At 45.8% G+C, this 12012-nt stretch overlaps 3 non-coding genes across 3 annotated transcripts; 2 read left to right on the top strand and 1 right to left on the bottom strand.

The window, feature by feature from the left end:
• Positions 1-3884: 3884 nt before the first annotated feature.
• Positions 3885-3956, bottom strand: TRNAH-GUG. Its single transcript has one exon. It is a non-coding gene; the product is annotated as a tRNA-His (tRNA).
• A 594-nt stretch (positions 3957-4550) lies between these two features.
• On the top strand, positions 4551-4622 carry TRNAH-GUG. Its single transcript has one exon. It is a non-coding gene; the product is annotated as a tRNA-His (tRNA).
• Positions 4623-5957: 1335 nt separating this feature from the next.
• On the top strand, positions 5958-6029 carry TRNAH-GUG. Its single transcript has one exon. It is a non-coding gene; the product is annotated as a tRNA-His (tRNA).
• The last annotated feature ends 5983 nt before the right edge of the window (positions 6030-12012 follow it).

The raw sequence follows: 12012 nt of genomic DNA, 5'->3' as shown, positions 1-12012 counted from the left end.
AATATTCAGGTAAAAAATATATCTATGGTCTGGCCGGTGTGTGGCTCAGTTGGTTAGAGCATCATCCCATACACTGAAAGGTTGCAGGTTCCATCCCTGGTTGGAGTGGGATCTCTCTCTCTCTCTCTCTCTCTCTCTCTCTCTCTCTCTCTCTCTCTCTCTCTCTCTCTCTCTTCCTCTCTCTAAAATCAATAATATATATTATTCTTTAATAGTTATATTGCTAAAATAAATGCTACATTTTCCCATTTGAGGTAACCAGGCTTTTTAAAAAAATTAATCTTTAAAACTTCCCTGTCCTTTAAAAAGTGCCACAATACATAGTAGCCCTTAAAAAGTGTTAGGTATTATTTTGGGGGGAACACAACAGAATATAAGAAAGAAGTGCTAGACAAAGAAAGACACTGTGAGAAATCATATTTTTGTAAAAGAAAACATTCCATGCCATGGCAAGTGAATGCCACCAGCCAGGGAGGCCCCACTTGAGCTTGGTGCCCAAGCACCATGGGCCCAGCCTAGACACTGATGAAGTTTTGTCAAGCTCTCTCTAAGTCAAAGCACTGAATGGGTTCATGAAAATTTGACAAAGGTCTACAGGGAGAAGGAGAAAATGCTCACTGAAACCATGTCCTAGAATGGTCACCAATTAATAATAATAATAATAATAGTTAACCTTTATGGAGAGCTTACTTGGTCTTGAACTCTGAGCCAAGGGCCTTACATGCATTATTTCACTGCATCCTCCCAACCCCCTATAAGTTTACTGCTTTGTTAAGCCCATATTTTACAAAACCTGGGGCTTAGAGAAGTTAAGCAACTTGTCCAACTGCTGTTAAGTGGAAATCTTATATATGAATCCAGATAGTTGGGTATTTTCTCAAGTAGAGTCACAAACCTTCAGTAGTAGGTACCAAACTTGCCTCCTGGCCCCAGAGGGTGCTGATGGGGCATTGTACACTTGGGGAACTGATTCCGGCCCTCAGTTCCTATCTTCTCAGGAAAAAGCCTTCTCAAGCAGTGTTGCAATGAGGATAAGTGTAATTCTGCATTGTACTAAAATGAATTAAGATAACTCTAACGATAGGGAAAGGCCACCGGGCTGGCACCAGCTTTGAAGTCTATAAACTCCACCTACGATTCACTCCACAGGCTTCTTGTTCAAGAACTTTTCCAGGTGGAAGTTCTGCCGATTCTGTGGCCTCCAAGAGTGGAACCTGCCTGAGGAAGATGGAATGGAGTGGTGGCTGCCACCTCCTCGCTTCACTCCTCTCTCTTCCACCTCCACAAGCAGTCCCAGTCTGATCCTTTCCAAGGAAACCGCTGTCCATATCATCTCTGTGAGAGTCAGAGAGGAAAATGGAGTCCAACCTGGATGGGGATATGAAGAGGCGGGGCCATGCCTGAGACATGCACTGAAGGACAGCACAGATAAATGCGAAGCCAGCAAAGTGTCTTTGGAGCTGAGCCCCTTTTCTTTTCCCTTTTCTCCATCCTCTGTCTTCCTCTCTCTGGCCTGACCAAAATCTGTCTTCAGGAAAGGACCTGAGATCAACTGCCTCACTGGGAACAAAGTCAGGAAGTACCGATGTGGTTTCTGTGCCCTGTTAAGGGCTTTTAGGAATCAGTCAGCAAGTCAGGGAGGTAGGTTTGTCTTGTTCAGGATTAATGACTCAGTGCCTAGAATAGTGCCTGGCTCCTTAAACTTTGTGGGATAAATACATTTTGGAGGCCAGGGAGTTCTTGGGACCCTAAACTTCCACACCTCTTGGCCCTGGACTGTGGACCTGTGAGCCACAGGTGCTGGACAGAGCTTCCAGCTGCAGCATTCCACATCCACTTCCTGGGATGCAGCGCCTCCTAGTGGGAGTCTGGAGCTGCTGCCTCCTCCCTAGATGCCTCCAAACATGGGCCCCTATATTACTTCCCCTGTATCTCCATCTTCTCATTCTCAAAACCTCAGTGTCATCTTCATTGATGAAGCCCAGTAGATGGAGCAGGCCCCTTCTAGTAACCACAAGTACTCATAAGATGAACAATAAAGGGCTCCAATGGAGTCAGGTAGTTACCCTATGTGAGAGCAGCACTCCTCAAACTAAGGTGCAGATGAATAATGTGTAAAAGCTTATAAATTACAGTTGTCATCTTCAAGATCTGCTGCCTCTTTTCTAGTGCTGAGACCTAAATAAGAGCTTAAACTTTGAGTTGGAAGGAGTGGGGGGAAAGGACCACATTCCCAGAATCAGAAACTACAAAATATGGTTTACTAGTAAAGCAAGAGGTCAAGGGGAAGAGGGTGTTGTCTGACTTCTCGGAGAGGGCGTTCCAGAGCAGCAGGTGAGGTCATCCCTAGTTCTCAGCTCTGCCAACCCAGAAAACTCCTTTTATCGGTGCACCCAGAGATAAGGAGATTCAAGGGAAATGAATCATACCAAATGATTAAGAATCTAAATCAGCCGAACCGGTTTGGCTCAGTGGATGGAGCGTCGGCCTGCGGACTGAAGGGTTCTGGGTTTGATTCCAGTCAAGGGCATGTACCTTGGTTGCAGGGACAGCACCAGTAGGGGGTGTGCAGGAGGCAGCTGATCGATGTTTCTAACTCTCTATCCCTCTCCCTTACTCTCTGTAAGAAATCAATAAATATGGTTTTTAAAAAGGATATTATGAAATTTTGATAGTTGGGTGCATCTATCTCCAGGATAACTGTATACCTGCCAAGAAGGTCAGCAGTTGCAAGTGCAGAAGAACACCTTCCCCTTCTGTCACTCTTCCTCAAGGAAAAAAACAGGAGACTTTCCTTACTTCCCACCCTGACACCTCATTCCAGCCTGTGAATTTAAACACCTTCAGTGTAGCTATTTGGTAAATGGTCAGAGGAAAGAAGTTCATCATATTTCTGTTGGCCAGTTCTGTGATTCTTAAGTCTGGCACTTTCTCAGGCTCACCTTCCTCCATTCTGTTCTCTTGTGGTCTGAGCTGTCCTGCTGTGTGGCTTTAAATTCATCAAATTTCGGAAACTGGCAGTGGGGAGACCGGGAAAATGACAGCCCTCAACAGTGTCTTGCTCTCACACACCATTCAGTACGTCTTTGCTGATAAACTGTCCGCAAAGGGGGCCCAACCCCGCTGCAGTGTCCACCTCTCCCAGGATTGCTTCCTGGCTGGCTGTGCCAGCCCCAGGTGCCCTGGGGGACAGCTGGAGAGGCTCATTTCTCACCAAGTCCTACCTCATTCCCTCGACGTGATACAGCTGCTGTCAGCCACCCCAGAGCCAAGTCCAAAACTTCCATTTTGCCTGATGCCAAATGACAGGCCTTCATTTGCTAAATTTGGATTTTTTAAGTGCTCATATAACAACTAACAAAATTTGCTTTAAACCCGAGGTAGCTTAGGGGGAAAATCCTCAAGGAGGAAACACCCTGTCACCTAGGAGGCTGTGGAGACGGAGGCCACAAACTCCTCATCGCGACTCTGGAAGTCAGCCCCTCCGGGGCCGCCGTATTTTCCATTTGTCACAGTGTATTGTCTACTGCGCACTTTTCTCACCCTTCATAAATGTTTGCACATTGTTCTTGTGACCCCTAGATTCCAAAGTATTTAAGTTCTAGCCAGTGCGAGGCTTTTTAAAGAGCACAATATATGATCTGACCCTCGATAGGGGTAAAATGAAGAACGAATGACGTCCTGCGGTAAAACAATCACACAGCAGGGAACATGAAGGCCAGCGTACCCATGGGCAGATGAACCAGAAAGGGGAGTCAAGCCCCGGACTTTCATTTTTGCCGCTTTGGCATGGCTTAAAGTCATAGTAAGAGCTAGGGAACAACAGAGGGGAATGTGGCTTCCCAAACCCAAAAGGGCGCCCTTGCCGTGCCATTGCCCCACAATGCCGTGACTCGGATTCGAACCGAGGTTGCTGCGGCCACAACGCAGAGTACTAACCACTATACGATCACGGCGAGCTACCGGAACGCCACGGAGGCCAGCCTTCCGCGGGCTGTACTCGTCTACGGGGCCGTCATTCCAATCTTCCCAAGTTGGCCATTGTCACCCAGGCCCTTCTGGCCCGCGCCCTGACCCGAAGCAGAGGACGAGCGCCGCGGACTCCCCGGCCTGGTGGTCCACACAAACCGTAAAAAAGGGACATGAAAATGCTTTGCAAACGAAAGGACTCCAATGAGGCCAGGCCTACGTGGGCAGCGAGAACGGGAGGCCCCGGAGTCGCCCAAAAAGTGGCCCTCTCACGCACACCGCTCACGCTATCTGGTTTGGAATGGGGCCGTCTCTTAAATTCTACAGGAAAATCGGTTCCGACCCGCCCGCCCAACTTCCTTAGAGACGCAAGGAAGCGAAAACCCGGGCGCAGCTTCCCTGCAGGCGAAGCGGCGGGATCCGGCCCGCGGAAGAAAGCAGGGAAGTGCGCCTGCGTACGCTCGAACAGCCACGTTGGAGATGGGCGGGAGCAAGGACAAATCAAAGATGTGCTAAGGGGCGGGGCTTTTAACACAGAAGACTTCAGGAGACGACCGGGTGCGTCAGGTCCCCAGTAGCTCGCCGTGATCGTATAGTGGTTAGTACTCTGCGTTGTGGCCGCAGCAACCTCGGTTCGAATCCGAGTCACGGCATTGCGTGAAGCAATGGCACGGCAGGGGATCTACCTTTTTACTTTTCTCTCGAGTTTTTAACGACAGTCTGGAAAATGGATCTCAATTCTCTTATAACAGCGGGAGGTGACTTTTTCGCCATCTCTGGCTAAACTGGATATCTGACAAAAATAGGCTTCCGGTTACTCCAGATCTACGTGCGTTATCATTCTTGGGGGACAAAGCACAAAGCACTCACAAGGCTGTGTTATAACAGACGTGTACAAATTCCCATGGCAGCACTGGAAAAGGACTCCCAATAATAGGAAGAGAAGGCCTCTCACAACAGTTGTCCTTTGAAGTAGCTCTTGAAGGCAGAAAGGAAATTTGTCAACCAGCTAAGACAATCTCTTGTGCAAAGGCTTGAATAGCTATCGTAATTTCTCTTCGTAAATGTTGTCTCTGAAAGGGTAGACGAATTTCTTGGAGGGTGGGAGTGAGAGGTGGTGCGCTCAAATGATTCAATTCGTGTTTAGCAAGATCCCTCTGGCGATGCTGTAGGGTGTGGGGAGGTGATTAGAGCAAATGGCACTGGAGAGACGGGTAGTTTTTGTGGATTCACTTTTTAGAACCCGTGGCAGGTTCTCGGTTTAGCAGAACGCCACTTCCTACTGTGGGCTCGGCCGGGTTCTAGGCGCGGTGGGGGCGGGAGCACAAGAAAAAACCCGACCTAAATCCTGCTGCCGCTCAGGGGCACAACAGAGGTGGATAACAGGTCCGGCGGGAGACTGCGGAGGGAGGAATCAGCGCCGTCGGGGAAGCAGAAGCTGCAAGGCAGTGGGTGTTGAGGGGAGAAGAACGGCAGGGTGAGATGCGTTGAGTCCATGCTACGTGGCCAGCCGGGTTGTGGGGCGTCCACATCCTCCGCAGAGGAAGCGTTGGGTCATTCCTGGGGGAATCAGCAGGGGAGAGAACCCCTGAGGAGCGCCCTGCAGGCCCACGATTATTGGAAGCGTCTCCCGAGCACAGAAGCAGAGGTCGGCGTCCCCCAGGGAATGGGAGTTACACAGCTTGTGGACACTCTGATATCCGACCAGTCCCGAAGGCGGATGCCCAAATGGCCCCCTCTAAACTCCCACATCTCACATGGAACCCACCCTTCCCACTGCATCGTCACCATCTCCCGCGACTGAAGGGCCAAAACAGGAGAGAACCCGAGCAACTGGCGTGAGCGCAATGGACTGCGCGTTCTTAGATAGGCCTTAAGCTGAAATCCCGCCCCAGAAGGCGGGGCTTTTAGTGACGTGCAGACTGGGAAGGCCCACAACTATTGAAAAGGACAATCAAAAGCTGCGAGTCCCAAGGCTCCGGTAGCTCGCCGTGATCGTATAGTGGTTAGTACTCTGCGTTGTGGCCGCAGCAACCTCGGTTCGAATCCGAGTCACGGCATTGTGGAACAATGGCACGGCAAGGAGCCTAAGTTTTTAATTTTCTTTCTTTACTTAATCTGTTTCGTATATATCACAACTTGCTTTTTAGAACATAAGCCACTGCATTTCCCTACCCTGAATATTGAGCCACCTTTAATATCGCCACCCCCAGTAATTCTGATTTAACTCTTCGACTTCAGGTCTGTTTGAAAATCGATCTCTAAATCATTCTCCTACACCAGCAGAACAGCGCCTCTGTGACCTTGCGATTTTTTTCCCCCTTTCATGCATTTTTTTAAAATTTGAGTTGTTCTTTTTCAAATAGAGAGTGCATGTGCACAAGTCCAGTGAAAAGTAAGTTTCCTCATTCTTTTTTTTATTATTATTGCTTAAAGTATTACAAAGGGTATTACATATGTGTCCTTTTTTCCCCCGTTTCCTCATTCTTCACTCCGTCCACCAATTATTGCCAGTTTCCAGTGGATCTTTCTATTTACGTCCTTGTATAAACACTTATATGTTTGCAAACATATTCCCTCTCTTACTTCTTGCAAAATACAAATGACCTCTTCCCTTCCTCTCTCTCACCCTCAGAGTCAAAACTTGAGGTGATAGATTTGCACTGATAGGCAATCTCCATTTACAGGGAAGACTAGTACACATACCTGGAGGGAATCTCTACTACCTAGATCCTGTCGTTATTCTCCCCAGCCCTCAATCCTGGCTGGGGAAGGTGGGAGATGTTTGGGTTGGTAAGAGAGGCGACAGTGGTTCACTACTGTGTCCATAGAAACCTTTGGATGGGAAACAGCCCAATTTTGATGATTTCAGGTTGGAAGGGCAGGGAAGCATCCTGGGTTTAGAAGCTGGAAGAGAAATATGATTAGTTAATCCATTTGAAGGCTCTCTACTTCCATCTCTCCCCAATCGTATTGTCAGGATCCAACTTAACTCACAAGCCAGTGACGTTAGAAAATTCAAGTTCATTGAAGGCAGAACCAAAATCTTACTATGTTTGTGTTCCAAGCATACATCTTCTCCATAAATATTTGAACTGAGGTTTCTAATGGAGTTTATAAATGAGTGAAGTGGCCTAATTTGCTTTTTGGTTGTAGATTAAGTTGTATTCTTTCAACACAGAACCATGTTATTTTCATATCAGACAAATAGAAAACTTGGCCCAAATGAACCTCCATTTACATCCAGAATCTCAAAGAACAGAGTGCATATGTGAGTGTACTAGGATATGTTAGTCCTCACAAGGTTGTGGACAGAGATTGGCCCAAGACAGGGCAAGGACCAGACTTAGAAGAAGGCAAAACCCAGAAGGAAGCACAGTTCAGGACAGAATGAGTATCCAAAGTCAGGCACAAACAGAAGTGATGACACCCCACTCAGAGTGTACTAAGAAAAGTGAGGGCTAAGGACTAGGACTTGGGATTGCACAAATTTAGGAGGTTAAAGGGGAAAGAGAGGATGTGGCCTGAGAGAAAGGAAGAGAACCAGAACAGTGTCATTTAAAGAAAAATTTGGGCCGAAGCCGGTTTGGCTCAGTGGATGGGGCGTCAGCTTGCGGACTGAAGGGTCCTAGGTTCGATTCTGGTCAAGGACATGTACCTGGGTTGGGGGCACATCCCCAGTGGGGGATGTGCAGGAGGCAGCTGATCAATGTTTCTCTCTCATCGATGTTTCTAACTCTCTATCTCTCTCCCTTCCGCTCTGTAGAAAATCAATAAAATATGTTAAAAAAAATAAAGAAAGAAAAATTTGGGAGAAGAAGAGTTCAAATAGAAGAGTTCAAACACAGAGGAAGTCAGCAAACCCAGATGCTGCAAAGGAGAAAGAGGAATGAGACAAAATCTTTGGGTTTGACACTTAGAAGTCATTGTTGATTTTTAAAACCTTCTATAAGAGCAACTGGATAATGTGTATCAAGAGTCAGGGGGGAAAAATAATTCTACTTTTAGGAATCTTGCCAAAGCAAATAATCCTAAACTTTTAAGAGTTACCTGCATAACGATGTCTGTTTACAGAGTTACTTAGAAGGGAGGAGAATGGAAATAGCCTAAAAGACCAACAAATAAAGTGCTGAACTAAACTAAGGTATATAATAATAGTCATTTTAATTTTTTAAAATAATAATCATTTTTAAAATATAAAGTCAACTTTTAATATTATTTATAACTAAAAAGAGTAAGATTCCCTTAAAGAAATGACTGATTACAGATCTTCAGCAGGGGAAGTACAAGTTGAATCTGGAATATCTTGTGTATGAGAGCAAGTAAGTGCTTAAAGATTGATAGGACCAAATCAAAAGGACACAGAAGCCTTCTGACAGGACTCCTATTGGACAAATTTGGGGCAATTTGAGCATCAAAAAGAATATTGGTAACAATAGATTATATCACATAGAACTAAATAATTTTTGAGATCATGGGGAGAGAGAGAAAAAGAAGAAAGAGGAAGAATTCTTTACAGAAGAATGCCAGATAATAAACACAGAAGTAATGACAGAAGTAGAGTCACCATTTTGCAATCGCAGTGTAATAACAAATGCAAGCAGGGAAGCCAAAACCACTTGGTAAAACCTTGTTGGGAGCAAATAATGAAAAGGTCTTAGGAAAGCACAACAGAACTTACTTTAACTTGTTGTGTAGAGAGAGCTGATGAATTCTAACTTAACCAAGTGAGCAAGCCTGGCACCACCAATAAAGAGACAAATATGCACTAGTGGCCTCCTGGTGTGACACAACATCCCCTACGAGGTGGTCTTTTCAAAACTGAAAAGTCTTTTCAAATATGTTTAACCTGAATCTAGTCATGAGGAAACTATGGAGGGATCCAGAATATGGGACATTCTATATGACAACTGCTTTGGACACTTCAAAACAATGCTATGAAAAAACAAATTAGCAACAATAAAATGGGGAACTGTTCAAGATTAAAGAGACTAAAGAAACTTAAACAAATGCAATAGAGGAATCTTGATGAAATCAAATCTATGTAAGTATATATAGGGTGTCCCAAAATTCACGCAAGATTTGAATTTTGCGTGAGCATTAACAACAACAACAACAAAAAACAAAAGCCTAATTTTACTTGGTTTATTGAATCAAATTCTAATATCTGTTGTCCTTTGATTTCAATTCCTTCAATTTGATAAGCATTACCAAGTACCAATTATGGCCCAGGAGCAGGGACAATGAAGACCAGTGAAGACTACGCTTTGTGTATGTGCCAGCAAAGCTGTGGAGGCCACCCGATGTGCTATTCCATACATAATCTCATACTGTATATTTTATGGATCAATAAAAAATTTACAATTTTTAATTATAAACCTGTGTTTTCTATCAAAATTACTTCTTGCATGAATTTTGGGACACCCTTTATAAATACTAAAGGCCCAGTGCACGTAATTTGTGCCTTGGGAGGGAGGGGGGTCCCTCAGCCCAGATTGTGAGAGGGCATAGGCCAGGCTGAGGGACCCCACCAGTGCACAATCAGGGCTGGGGAGGGATGCAGGAGGTTGGCCAGCCAGGGAGGGACCGCAGGAGGGCTCCAAGGCATGCCTGGCCCATCTCGCTCAGTCCTGACCGGCCAGACCCCAGCAGCAAGCTCACCTACCAGTCGGAGCGTCTGCTCCCTGGTGGTCAGTGCATGTCATAGTGAGCAGTTGAGTGGCCTTAGCATATCTTTAGCATATAACACTTTGATTGGTTGAATGGATGACTGGATGACCGGACACTTAGGATATTAGGCTTTTATTATATAGGATATGACTATATATATATATATATATATATATATATATATATATATATATGATTTTGCAGAGAAAAATAGAAAAAATTCAGTATAGACTGAATTTTATCTATTTGTCTATCACAATAGGCAATACTATTGTGATAATGATCTTATGGCCCTATAGAAGAATTCCTTATTCTTAGGAAATTGCTGCTGAAGTATTTAGAGCTGAAGTGCCATGATATTTGCAACGTGCAGTCAAATGGTTAAGGGGAAGAAAGGGGGATAGAGCAAATATGGCAAAATGTTCAAAAAGAGTGAATCTAGGTGAAAGGTATACAGATTCCCACTGTACTTTCTTTGAGCTTCTCTGTAGGTTTGCAATTTTTTAAAAAAGGAGTTGGAAAAAAATAAGACATAACAAAAATGGGGAAATTATGCAATGCTAAGTATAGCTCTACAAAATAAGAACAAGAGAAATGTTCTGTATTCATTTCAACAGGCTCCTGCCACACAACAGGCTCTGTACTAAGTGGTGGGAACACCCTGTTCCCCTTCAGAAGCCTGGTTTTATGGCGTTATGCTTAACGTGCTTAACATTCAAGACTTAGGATCTGGCCAATGCCACCCAAGTCTCAGAGGACGCTTGCTGTGACAGCTTCACCTCTGCTATCCTGGGTTCCTAGCAAAATGCTTGGCCCCATGACACATTCAGTAATGCCTGCTTCCAGGAGTCCACACTTTGGTGGGAAAGGAAATTGCATTAACAGGTAATTTAAAATAAAATTAAGAAGATGGTGCAGCCCTAGCCAGTTTGGCTCAGTGAGTAGAGCATAGGCCTGTGGATTGAAGGATCCAGGTTCGATTTCCGCCAAGGGCACATGCTTGGGTTGTGGGCTTGATCCCCAGTGTGGGGCATGTATGAAGCAGCCAATCAATGATTCTCTCTCACCACTGATGTTTCTATCTCTCTCTTCCTGCCCCTTCCTCTCTGAAATCAATAAAAATATATTTTTTAAAAGGAATGCTAATTGTTTACTTTTAAAAAAAGAACATGGTGCACAGAAGGCATTAAGCATTTTAATTATCATTTAAACTCTTACCTTTATTATCATTTAAACTCTTACCCCTCCTCATCTAACTTTATTTCCTACTCTTCCCTACTATGAATCCTCCCCTTCTTTATGGCATTCTGGTTCCTACCTCAATGCCTTTGCTCAGCTCATGCTGACCTCCTAGCTTGGCATGAATAAACTTTCACTCCTTTGCTCCAAAGCCTACCCAGCTCAGGTCTGTTTTTACAAGGTGCACATGTCATTTTCCCAACTGTAGTTCATGAAGCCAGACAGGGTGCCAGATATTTCAGTATTTCCTACAGCCTAGCTAATCAAAGTGTGGCGGGAGGACCAGCAGCACCTGGCGGGAGTCTATCAGAGCTACAGTCTGGAGTCCTATCCAGCCACAACCTCAGAATCAGACACTGAAGTTGAACAAGTTCCCGGGGAGATTCATGGTCACATTAAAGTGTGAGAAGCACGGTCCTGTAACACTAACTAGAGTATGAGTAAAGCAGAAGCTCAAATATTTTGAGACCTGAGGCCCTCCCTGGGGATCCTAGGGGATTCTCAGGTTTGCCATCCAGCTTTGAGCCCCCTTCCTGGGCTCTTTGCTCCCTCAGAAGGCAGGTAAGAACCTAAGAGTGAGGGAGGCGCTGAGGCCGTGTCCACCGGGTGATGGTGAGGTGAAGCTGCTACCTTCCCAGCAGAGCCGAAAGCAAATGTTGATGTCTGCTTCGCGGGTACTTTTCTGGGGGAGAAACTGGCTTTACTTCTAACACAAAAACGCCTATCGCTTCAGCAACCCAGCCTCAGGGTAAGAGCTATGTGGCAGACAACATTGGAACGGTTTCTGGACTTGATTTATTGACTTGTCTGTTTCTCGTCTATCACTAATCTGATTGACGACGAAACCCGGGATGTGACTTAAGGCGATTTCGGCGGGAGCGCGCGCTCGGTGGGCCTGCTGGAGACGGGTGCTCGGGAGGATGAAAGGCATGTCTGCGGGGGCCGTTGGCGTGTGCGGAGGGCGTGTGTGGAAACGACACGGGAGGAGTGGGCGCCTCTGGGAAGCTGGTTGTCTGTGATGGGAGCTGTGTCTGCCGGGCTGGAGTCTGAACCAGGCGAGCAGCTGGGCGGGAGGAGGCAGGTGGGGCTCCCCAAGGGAGGGTGTCGTTACAGACACATCTTAGGCAGAGCCCC

Source organism: Myotis myotis, unplaced genomic scaffold (genome assembly GCF_014108235.1).
Source record: "Myotis myotis isolate mMyoMyo1 unplaced genomic scaffold, mMyoMyo1.p scaffold_m19_p_1, whole genome shotgun sequence".
In the NCBI taxonomy this organism is placed as follows: domain Eukaryota; kingdom Metazoa; phylum Chordata; class Mammalia; order Chiroptera; family Vespertilionidae; genus Myotis; species Myotis myotis.
This window is presented reverse-complemented; position numbering and strand designations above follow the sequence as displayed.